Raw genomic sequence first — 10,794 nt, forward strand, 5'->3', positions numbered from 1 at the left:
ATAATCTTTTATATTACTGACGATGTAACCGTGCACTTGTGGGAGCATAATAAATTTATGGCGCCATTGTCGGGGGCTGCGCTTATAACATTAGTTGATAATCATTTGAGTTAGTCTAAACTTTTTTTCTTTCATATATTGTAAATATTTTATACAGTTCTATTTTTTGTAATTATATCTTGCATTTGCTTGATTCTAATTCTATAATTTTCTTTCCTTTTTGCAATTTAAATCCTGCACTTTATATTTCCAGCATTTTGATTCTACTTTAAAAACTAAAAATTCTGTTTCTTTTATATTTAGAATTTGTGAATGGCATATTTGTAATCTTGTTCTTGCATGCGAAGATCTAATTTTACAGGAGATCTATTACCAATCAATTCTGAAATTGATAGAACATTCCTAAAAAGAAGAAACCTGTAAAAACATCAAGAAGAACAAAAATCATTTGAATGGTGAACAAACCTCTCAAAGATTATGCAGCACCATATGCACGTGAGCTTCGGTCTAGCATCACCAGACCACTTATTGAAGCCAATAATTTTGAAATTAAGCTTGTGGTAATCACTATGGTTTAACAAAATCAATTTGGAGGTGGACCACATGAGACTCCGAACCAACACTTGGAAGTTTTTTTTTATGAAATTTGCAGTACAATGAAGATGAATGGAGTTCCAGTAGAAGTAGTAAAATTATTGTTATTTGGGGTTTCCTTAAGAGATGGAGCGAAGCAATGACTTAACTCCTTACCAGCTAACATTATCATATCTTGGGAACAACGAGTAATAATTTCTTGATAATTCTATCCTCCTAGTAAAACTGCCCACATGAGGAATCTTATAGCAAGCTTTAGACAGTCAGATTCAGAATCATTATTTGAAGAATGAGATAGATTCAAAAATATGCTCAAGCAATGCCCGCATCATGGACTTGAGAAATGGTTAGTGCTATACACTTTTTATAATGGTATTAATTATTACACAAAGGTGTCCCTTGATTCCGTAGCTGGAGGGGCATTAATGAAAAAAAGCTTAGATGAGGCCAAAGATATCATAGAAAGTGTAGCTCAGAACTATCATCAATGGACATCTGAAAGATATGAAGGCTTTTTCTCTAAAAACCCTATCAAAGCATCAGAAAAATTTGACGTGGATGCTATTACTCTTATAGGCATAAAATTAGATGCTCTGACTAAAAAGCTTGAGAATATGGGAATAAGTACAACCAATGTAATTGTATGTGTATGTGACACTTGTGGAAACACAGATCATGCTCAAGACACTTGTCGTTTTGGGGCCATCTCACACAAATAAATCAACTTGAGCAATGTGATGGAATAGTGAGTTATAATAAAAGATAAAACAATCCATATTCAAACACATACAACCCTGGGTGGAAGAATCATCCAAACTTTTCTTATCAGAATAATCAAGATCAAGGACCATCCATAGGGACAAGGCCAAGTTACCAACCTTGAAAATAAAGCTATTAATAACAACCATCACAAGGCAATAAACTATCTAGGATAGAAAAGATGCTTGAGGAAGTTCTTACCAAGAAAAAGAAAATGAAGAATGAAATCAAGTAGCTTACTCAAAGAATGGATATCACTGAAAAACATCAAATGATGCAAGATAGCCATATTGCCCAGATAGGCTCATCTTCTTCAAGAACACCAAGAGCATTCCCAAGCAAACCTGATGTAAATCCAGTGGAACATTGCAACAAAATAGAACTTCGAAGAGGATGGACCTTGGGAGATCCCCAAGTGACTGCTCCTAAAGGGATTGACATTCCAGAAAAGCCCTTTCCTTCCATACCTAACCTAGTCAGGATCTAGGATGATGAGAAGATTAAGAAGAAGGTTGAAGGGACTCTTCTACTTCCACTACAAAGTCAAACAATTCCTTTTCCACAAAGACTAGCCATGACACAAAAAGATGAAAAATTCAGTAAATTTCTAGAAATGGCCAAGGATATTTGTATTAAAGTCCCTCTAATTGATGCTCTACACCAAATACCTAAGTTTGCCAAGTTTTTAAAGGATATCATGTCCAACAGAAGAAAGAAAGGAGAGTTCGAGACTGTAGCATTAATGGAAGAATGTAGTGCTCTATTCATGATGACCACTCCCCTAAACCTTCAAGACCTTGGAAGCTTCTCTATTCCTTGCACAATAGGAACTGAATTATAGAAAGAGCTTTTTGTGATTTGGGGGCGAGTGTTAGCCTCATTCTATATTCAGTTTGTAATAAGCTAGGTCTCAAAAACTTAAACTTACTACTATGACACTTCAGTTAGCTGATCATTCATACAGGTACCCTATGGGTATTGTCGAAGATGTGACAGTAGAGATGGGTGGTTGTATCATACCCACCTATTTTATCATTTTATACATGGAGGAGGATCCAAAGATTCCAATCATATTGGGAAGATCTTTTCTTTCGACTGAAAGAGCCATTATTAATGTGAAGAATCAAAAACTATCTCTTGTTATTGGTAAGGAAAGGTTAGAATTTGAATTTCTTAACCATGCCTCTTCTTTTATTGTAAGCATTTGTAGCAGGGTGAATGCCTATAAAATTGAGCAATGGAACTTCCATCCTCATGGGAGGTCGCCAGATGAAACACATGATCCGGCAAGAATTGGGAGAAGGCTCCCAACAAGTAATGAAAAGTACATCTGCCCTGCAAGGGACAAAATGAAGGAAGATTTAGTAGCACCAACCCAAGGAGGGAAAACCATGCCTCTATGGGTATAATCCGTGTCAACGGAGACGGGTTCAAGCTAAAGACCTAAAACAAGCGCTTCTAGGGAGGTAACCCAAGGGTTCCTTTTAGTTAGTTTAGTTTTCAATTTTCTTCTCTTAGTTAGTTTATCTAAGTATTTCTTAATTTTTGTTTTTAGGTTGTGAGATGCCTCCACGAGATAGCCATGATCATCTCATGGGCGTGGAGGCTATTGGTTGTTACACCTGGATTCCATTCTGTTTCCCCTGTACAAAAATTTGTACAAGCACAGAACTTAACCTAGCTACCCATGTGCTCTACTGAAGTTAAACTTGGATTGCAAACGATACTTAACATTATTAATCCAAGTTGCTCTTCAGAAGTTAAACTTGGATTGGAAATGATACTTAACATTTTTTTACTCTAAGTTTAACCGATGTGATCTTCCTAAGTTAAACCATATTATAGAAGTTGATTAAATATCTATTTCAAAGATTAGCTTCCAGGTTAAACATGGCGAGGCACTAGGCCTTCTTGGTTATGAGATCATCCACCACTTCTTAGACAAAGTCTTTCATAGAAATTGGATATTTAACTTCTTACAGTAACCCAAGGTTTAACTATAGAGACCACAATAGAAACACAAGATCGATACGCAAAATCGAAATAAAAAATCGATAGCACGAAATCAAAACATAAAATCGCTAGCCTCTTGTGTTGGTATTTCAGGATCCATACAAAGAACACAAACTAATTAATTTGAAGCAGAAATAATTAATTAGTTATACCTTTCTTATAGCTAAAGACCTCTTGATCTTCTGTTGTATTCCTCTCCTCCTCTTGGGCGTCGTGTGGGTGACGATCTACCAAGATAACTCCACTCAAACCACTTCTTTGCGTTCAAGAAAAATGACCACCAAGGGATGCCAAAATAGGAAATTCCTTCTCTTATTTTTCCCTTCAAACAACCGGCCACTAAGGAGATAGAGCTTGATGTGCCGCCGGCCTTAAGGGAAGAAAGAAAAAGAGAAGAGAAAGGAAGAGAGCCGACCACCAAGGATTAAAGGAGATGTGATCCGCCGACCCTTAGGGAAGAAACAAGGGTGTCGGCTACAATGAAGAGGAGAGGGGGCAAGGCTTAGGTTTTTTATATGTTCTCATGAGGCACCCTCTACCTCTTTTTTATAATCCTTGGTCTTGGCAAAAAAGAAAATTTTAATAATAATTAAAATCTCTTTCTTTCAAATTTCCTATTATCCATGACTAAAAAAAGGAAAGTTTTAAAATTAATTTTTCTTTTTTAAATCATGTAGACATCTACAAAAAAAAAAGGAAAGATTAAAATTAAAACTTCTCTTTTAAATCATGGTTACAAAAAGGAAAGTTTTATCAAAAATTAAAATATCTCTTTTAGACATTATAGATAACTACAAATAAGGAAAGATTTTAATAAAATTAAAATCTCTCTTTAATCTTTTGTAGATAGCTATAAAAGGAAAGATTTTAAAATTTAAAACTCTCTTTTTAAAACCATGAGGATGGATATAAAAGGAAAGTTTTTAACACAAAATTAAAAACTCCCTTTTATTCTTATGTGGCCGGCCCCTAGGACACCAAGCTTGGCTGACCACTACTTGGCTCTAAATTAATGCTTGGCCGACCCCCTTTGCTCCAAGCAAGGATGCGTCTGGCCCATTACTTGGGTAAGAAGTGGACTTTGTGGATACAAGGCTTTATAGAGGTTACAACAAGGACCGAGAGGAGAAATTGGTTTTGATCTCCTGATTAGCTTGAGCTTCCTGTGTTTGCCCTGAACACCCAACTCAAGTTCATCAATAATAACTCATACTACTAAAGAGTTATTATTTAACTACCGCACCAATCTCAAATTACATTATGGGCTCCTTATTATCATGAGTGTATTAATCTCCCTGTGTTTAAGATATCGAATGTCCACTAATTAAATGAGTTACTGACAACTCACTTAATTAATATCTAACTCCAAGAGTAGTACCACTCAACTTCATTATCATGCCAGACTAAGTCTACCTGCAAGGTTTACATGATAATCCTTATGAGCTCCTCAAGGGGACATCATCAACCTAGATTACTAGGACACAGTTTCCTTCTATAATCAACAACACACCATAGAAATAGTATTATTTCCCAACTTATCGGGCCTATTGATTTATCAAACTAAATCTTACCCATTGATAAATCAAAGAAATAAATACCAATGGTTTGTCCCAATCCATCTTGTTATTATATATGTGCTTGTTATTATATCGGGATTAAGAGCACGCATATCTATAATAACAGAGGTTTTGTTCTTTTATGTAGTTAGTATAAAAAGAAACAACCTCAAATGGTAATTCTCAATACACACATAGTGTACTAGTGTAATTTTATAATCAGGATAAACTAATACCAAATTACACTACAACCATTCCAATGGTTTGCCCCAATCCATCTTTGTTGTGAGCTACTGTTTATAATTTATAAGGAACTGATAACATGATCTTCTGTGTGACACCACACACCATGTTATCTACAATTTAAATTAAATGGATAACTGTATTTAACTAAATACTTACATTTGACCAATGTGATTTTTATTTTAAAATAAATGGTTACAAATAGCTAGACTTTTAGTATACATCCTAACAATCTCCCACTTATACTAAAAGACTGTGTTGCCATATATACTGCCATACATCTGATTTCCATCCTCTCAACATGCCCATCAAAAACTCTCGCTGAAAAGGCCTTAGAGAAAGGATCTACTAGGTTATCTACTGATGTAATCTTGGCGACAACAACCTCTCCTCGTATTAGGTGGTACTTGCGCTCTATGTGTTTACTTGCCTTATGGGCTCATGGTTCCTTCGAGTTTGCTACTGTACCACTATTATCACAATAAACTGTAATAATTTTGGGCAAACCAGGAATCACATCTAAGTCCATCATGAAGTTTCTGAGCCATATAGCTTCTATGGCTGCCTTAGAGGCTGCCACATACTCAGCTTCTATGGCTGCCTTTATGGCTCCACCTCCTAAAGTAAACACAAAACCCCGAGGTTGACTTACTATTGCCCCCATCAGTCTGAATCCGTGTAACCCATAGGTAGCAAATCATCTGCCTTATAAACTAGCATATAATGTCTAGTCCTTCTCAGGTACTTTAATATATGCTTTACGGCAGTCCAGTGTCCCGGTCCTGGGTGACTTTGATATCTGCTAACCATGCTCATGGTAAAATAAATATCCAATCTCGTACATAACATTGCATACATTAGACTTTCTACAGCCGAAGCATAAGGAACCACCTTCATCTCCTCTATCTCCTTTGATGTCTGAGGAGACATCTCTTTAGATAAGGGTACTCCATGCTGAAAAGATAGAAAACCTTTCTTGGAGTATTGCATGCTAAAATGAGCTAGGATAGTATTGATGTATGAAGTTTGGGATAAGGACAATATTCTTTTCTTGTGATCCCTTATTACTTTGATCCCAAGAATATGTCCATATTCTCCTAAGTCCTTCATATCAAAACACTTGGACAACCATACCCTTACGTCTGACAATACTTTGACATTATTGCCAATGAGTAAAATATCATTTACGTATAGTACAAGAAATACCACCACATTTCTGTCATTCCTCTTGTATACACAAGACCCATCTGATCATTGAATAAATCCATAAGACTGGATCACTTCATTAAACTGGATGTTCCAAGATCTCTTGCTTCATCATATGTCTAGGGATCAAGTTCATGTTCACCAGGGATCAAGTCCAAAGACTCTCCCAAAAACAACCCTCCCACTATGATGAGGCATTACTTGTAATTGTGCATCATTTGTGACACGTGTTGTAGTTTCTTATGGTATCTCATCTTGTACCGTTGGTACTAAAGTAGACGTGTCTTCTCTAATTTCCTTAAGAACAATTTTGCTCATGGGCTTGTGGTTTATTATATATAGTCCTCTTATAAAAATCAGACATTGGTGCCAACAATGACCTTCTGATCTTTAGGACTATAAAATAAACCACCTTTCATTTTATTTAAGATAACCCACAAACAAGCGAACTTCTGTACGTGATTCCAACTTATCAGTGTCTTCCTTCAGCACATGTGCTGGACTACCCCAAATTTGAATATGTTTCAGATTAGACTTACGCCCATTCCATAATTCTATGGGAGTAGAGAGTACTGACTTAGAAGGTACCATGTTCACTGTCGTTTCGAGAGCATATCCCCAAAATGAACTTGGTAATTTTGAATAACTCATCATTGATCTAGCCATTTCCATAAGAGTCCTATTCCTTTATTCTGCCACACCATTCTGTTGGGGTGTACCAGGTGTAGACAATTGGGATTGAATCCCGACCTCTAATAAGTAATTCCTAAACTCTCCCAAGAGGTACACGCCACCATGATAAGACCGTAGTGTCTTGATACTTTTACCATGATCAGCCTTGTACTCTTTGAACTTATCAAAGCACTGAGACTTGCGGTGCATCAAGTAAATGTACCCGTATCTTGAATAGTCGTCTATAAAAGAGATAAAATATTCAAAACCACCTCTTGCCTGGATAGTCATAGGTCCACACAAATTAGAATGAACCAATTCCAACACATCTTTAGCTCTATACCCCTTGGCCTTAAAAGGTCTCTTGGTCATTTTTCCTTCCAAGCAAGATTCGCAGGTTAGAAAGTTTTCCACCACCAATGAACCCAAAGGTCCATCGGCTATTAACTTTTGAATCCTACTCAAGTTAATATGACCTAGCCTTAGATGCCAAAGATATGTTTGGTTCATTTCCGAAGGATACTTTCTCTTATTAGAATTAGAAGATGTGTTATTAATTTCTATTTGTTGCATCGTGGGAGTTATTGGATTTAGAGTATACAAATTGCCAACCAATGTACCTGAACAGACAATCTCCCTATTTTTCTTGACAACCACTTTGTCATCAAAAGAAATAGAATATCCATCCTTAAATAATTTAGAAACTGAAATCAAATTCTTTCTAAAACTTGGTACATAAAGGTAATTTCTCAAAATCAATGTTTTATTCCTATCAAAGGATAAATAAACATCTCCCACTGCAACAACCGCCACTTTCGTAGCATTGCCCATGCTTACGGTGATTTCCCCTTCATGTAGTCGTTGGGTTTCCTGGAACCCCTGCAATAAATTGCAGACATGATCAGTGGCTCCCGTATCTACACACCAGGTACCGGTAGATAACACCACTAAACATGTTTCAATAACTAATGAATAAGATACACCTTTATTGTTCTCATTTTTGAGAGGACAACCCACCTTAGTGTCCAAGTTTTCTTTCCAATTATTATAATTGGGACTAGTAAGTCTATTCTCTAATATAACAGCAGGAGGTTTGAAGGCCATTTGAAATCCTAAGAATCACAAAATATTTGGTCAAGACTTTAGAATTTAAAATAATATTGATTCCTCAAACAATATCATTTAAATTCACCAACACCTCAAACACCGTGAATTTTGTATGCCATGATAGTGTGGACATATACAAATTAACATTTGTAAGAGGAGGGTTTTGCCCATTAATTATCTTGTCAACCTAACTTTATGACAAATAAAATTACCTCAAACACCGTGAATTTTGTATGCCACGATAGTGTGGGCGTATACAAATTCAATCATTTGTAAGAGGGGGGTTTTACCCATTAATTTTATTACCTTGTCAACCTAACTTTATGACAAATTAATAGTTGATTTTTCTTCGGTCACACAAATAATAGCAGTGACTTCGATGGGAAGGAGTCATTACTTAATACTAAGTCCATTAAATAGGATTGTGCCCTTTCAGATGGAGAAGATCACATGCTCCTAAATAATTTCCTATAATCATCCATTAAGGAAGTTTGATCTAGTGATCCGCAAGCAAACTCATCCGATGTGGAGGAAGGCACTCAGAGCCAACGCGCAAGTTTGAATGCATCACTTACAAACCAGTAATAGAGACCGTGGAATTTAATTAATTCCTCTCCCACTTAGTTATTTAGAAACGAGGAATTTTAATATGCACACAGGCACACAAACACAGCACATCACAGCATAAAAGGCATTAAATATGAAAACTAATTTTCTAACTATTATGGCTTCATCCATAGCTGTCCTCCGTGTGCCGTCAACCCTAGCCACCACCAATGGGTCATATTGTCGCATCTATCTTTTTTCCTTTTTCCAATGCGCCTCTGGTCCTCAAAAAGCACCACGCCTCGCAAGGATACGATCCATGACAAAAAAAATAAAATTTTATATTTATGGATCCTATATTCCACAAAGGAATGTACATGTAATTTAGATCGAACAGAATGTAAAATCCTAAAACTAATACAGCTTCTGCTGTATTTAATAATTACAATCATGCACACATATAAAATGCCCTCAACATGTCCGAGGGTCCAATCACACACAATCACAATAGGCTAGAATAGTTGGAGCCTACAACCATAGAGTTAATCTATTTGCACATCCTACTATTATCCTGCCTAAACTTATGTATGAAAAGTGCATAATTAACTGAAAACCAGACACATAGAAGCATAAACCTATCTCTGATACCAATTGTTGGTTTCTATACCTGAATTCTATTCTGTTTCCCCTGTAAAAAAATTTATACAAGCACAGAACTTAACCTAGCTACCCATGTTCTCTACTGAAGTTAAACTTAGATTACAAATGATATTTAACATTATTAATCCAAATTTGTCTTTAGAAGTTAAACTTGGATTGGAAATGATACTTAACATTTTTACTCCAAGTTTAACCATATTACAGAAGTTTATTAAATATCTATTTCAAAGATTGACTTCCAGGTTAAACATGGCGAGGTACTAGGCCTTCTTGGTTATGGGATCATCCACCACTTCCTAGACAATGCCTTTCAAAGAAATTGGATATTTAACTTCTTATAGTAATCCAAGGTTTAACTACTGAGACCACAATAGAAACACAAGATCGAAACGCAAAATCGAAATACAAAATCGATAGCATGAAATCGAAACATAAAATCGCTAGCCTCTTGTGTTGGTATTTCAAGATCCATACAAAAAACACAAACTAATTAATTTGAAGCGGAAACAATTAATTAGTTATACCTTTCTTTGTAGATAAATATCTCTTGATCTTTTGTTGTATTCCTCTCCTCCTCTTGGACGTCGTGTGGGCGACGATCTACCAAGATAACTCCACCCGAATCACTTCTTTGCCTCCAAGAAAAACGGCCACCAAGGGATGCCAAAATAGGAAATTTCCTTCTCTTATTCTTCCCCTCCAAACAACCGGCCACCAAGGAGATAGAGCTTGATGTGCCGCTGGCCTTAAGGGAAGAAAGCAAAAGAGAAGAGAAAGGAAGAGAGCCAACCACCAAGGATTAAAGGAGATGTGATCCGCCGGCCCTTAGGGAAGAAACAAGGGTGCCGACTACAATGAAGAGGAGAGGGGGCAAGGCTTAGGTTTTTTGTATGTTCCCATGAGGCACCCTCTACCTCTCTTTTATATTCCTTGGTCTTGGCAAAAAAGAAAATTTTAATAACAATTAAAATCTCTCTCTTTTAAATTTCCTATTATCCATGGCTAAAAAGGAAAGTTTTAAAATTAATCTCTCTCTTTTAATCATGTAGACATCTACAAAAAAGGAAAGATTAAAATTAAAACTTCTCTTTTAAATCATGGTTACAAAAAAGGAAAGTTTTATCAAAATTAAAATATCTCTTTTAGACATTATAGATAACTACAAATAAGGAAAGATTAAAATCTCTCTTTAATCTTTTGTAGATAGCCATAAAAGGAAAGATTTTAAAATTTAAAACTCTCTTTTTAAAACCATGAGGATGACTATAAAAGAAAAGTTTTTAACATAAAATTAAAAAAATCCCTTTTATTCTTATGTGGCTGGCCCCTAGCTTGGACACCAAGCTTGGCCGGCCACTACTTGTCTCCAAATTAATGCTTGGCCAACCCCCTTTGCTCCAAGGAAGGATGTGCCGGACCCATTACTTGGGTAAGAAGT

At 36.1% G+C, this 10,794-nt stretch overlaps 1 pseudogene; it reads right to left on the minus strand.

Annotated features, from left to right (window-relative positions):
* Positions 1 to 833: 833 nt before the first annotated feature.
* On the minus strand, positions 834 to 931 carry LOC122035553 (annotated as a pseudogene).
* Between the last annotated feature and the right edge of the window lie 9,863 nt (positions 932 to 10,794).

Source organism: Zingiber officinale, chromosome 11B, assembly GCF_018446385.1.
Source record: "Zingiber officinale cultivar Zhangliang chromosome 11B, Zo_v1.1, whole genome shotgun sequence".
Classification (NCBI taxonomy): Eukaryota; Viridiplantae; Streptophyta; class Magnoliopsida; order Zingiberales; family Zingiberaceae; genus Zingiber; species Zingiber officinale.